Source organism: Lolium perenne, chromosome 5, assembly GCF_019359855.2.
Source record: "Lolium perenne isolate Kyuss_39 chromosome 5, Kyuss_2.0, whole genome shotgun sequence".
Taxonomy (NCBI): domain Eukaryota; kingdom Viridiplantae; phylum Streptophyta; class Magnoliopsida; order Poales; family Poaceae; genus Lolium; species Lolium perenne.
This window is the reverse complement of record NC_067248.2, coordinates 131,927,371-131,929,075: the sequence shown is the minus strand read 5'-3', so window position 1 is coordinate 131,929,075 and position 1,705 is coordinate 131,927,371.

Sequence of the window (1,705 nt, the reverse complement as noted above, 5' to 3'; positions counted from 1 at the left end):
TACCCCCCTGAACTGGTCAGAAGTCGGAGAGAGCCAAGTTTTCGGCACAGATGTTCTTCGTGAAGCTGAAGAGAAAGTACACAAGATCCACGAGTACCTCAAGACAGCGCAATCCAGACAGAAGAGCTACGCCGACAAGAGACGTCGGGAGATGACCTTTGAGATCGGAGACTTCGTCTATCTCAAGGTATCCCCCTTGAAAGGAATGCAAAGGTTCCAACTGAAAGGAAAGCTTGCACCCCGCTATGTCGGACCTTTCAAAGTCCTCAGCCGCCGAGGTGAAGTATCGTATCAATTGGAGCTACCCGAAGAGATGTTGGCTGTGCACGACGTGTTTCACATCTCACTTCTCCGGAAGTGCCATGAAGTCCCGGAGAAGACCGAAGTGTTCAAGAACATCGATCACCGATCGGTGGATATCAACAAGGATCTGACTTACCGCGAAGTGCCGATTCGCATCTTGGAAGAAGCTTACCGAACCACCCGCACCCGAAGCATCAAGTTTCTGAAGATCCAATGGAGCAATCATACCGAGGATGAAGCCACATGGGAACGCGAAGACTTCATGAAGAAGGAGTACCCAGATCTCTTTAGTACCTAACTTTCTTTTCGATCTCGGGACGAGATCTTTTGTAAGGGGGAAGGGTTTGTAACACCCCAAATTTCAATAAAAAGAAAGTTAGAGAATTCCAGAAAGCAAAATTTTCAAACCAACAAAAACTTTTCTATTTGCATATAGTACCATGCATAGGACTTGTGCATTTGAGTGATATGCCATGATGATTGTTATTACTTGTATTTGATGTGCTCTAAAACCCTAGTGTAATCATATGAAGATCACCAACCAAATAAATCAAAGAGGAAGAAAATCCAATAATTGAAAAACCCTAAAAACCCTAACATATGCCCTATGGCATTTTTATAAATTTTGACCCTAGACCAAATTGGTCTTCACCATTAGTTGAATAATGTTATTAAACACTTATTACAACTTTTGGAATCAAAGAATCACAATTCAAATGAAATCCAAACACAAATTCCACTCACATATGATAATGGTCAATTTTGACAATTCTAGTCTGATCACCACTTTGAGCCCTTGCCATTCAATTTTCCCAAACCAATTCTTGCTAACTCTTTGCACCATTTCAAAGTCAACATCAAGGTGAACAACTTTGGTGAAGATCACCGTGCCAAATTCCTCTTTGATCATGAGCAAGGCTCATCCAAAGTCCCAACTTTTTAACATATGGAACAATCTACACTTAGCCATTTTGGCCAACTTTTGAATTCTAATTTTTCCACCACCACCTCAAAACCTCTCTGGTCATTTACAACTAATATCAACACTCACTTTTCAAACACATTCACCATTTTGAATTATTTCAAATTTGGACAATTTTGTAAATTCCAAAATCGGGCACTATTTACACACTATAGCAAATAGTGATCTAACCCAACAAATCTACCCTAACCTACACCATTTGGTCCCCTGGTCCCCTCTCACTCTCAATGCAGCATAGAAACCCTAGTGGTGCATGCATAGCATGCATGCACACACCATGCCGGCCATGGCGCCACCTTGCCGAGCCTCCCCTCTCTCCCTTGCTCGCCAACCCTGGCCACCTTGCCCTAGCTCGCCACCTCACTCTACTGGACCACCTAGCACCGGCCATTGTCGAGGTAGACGCCGTAGCTCGCCGGA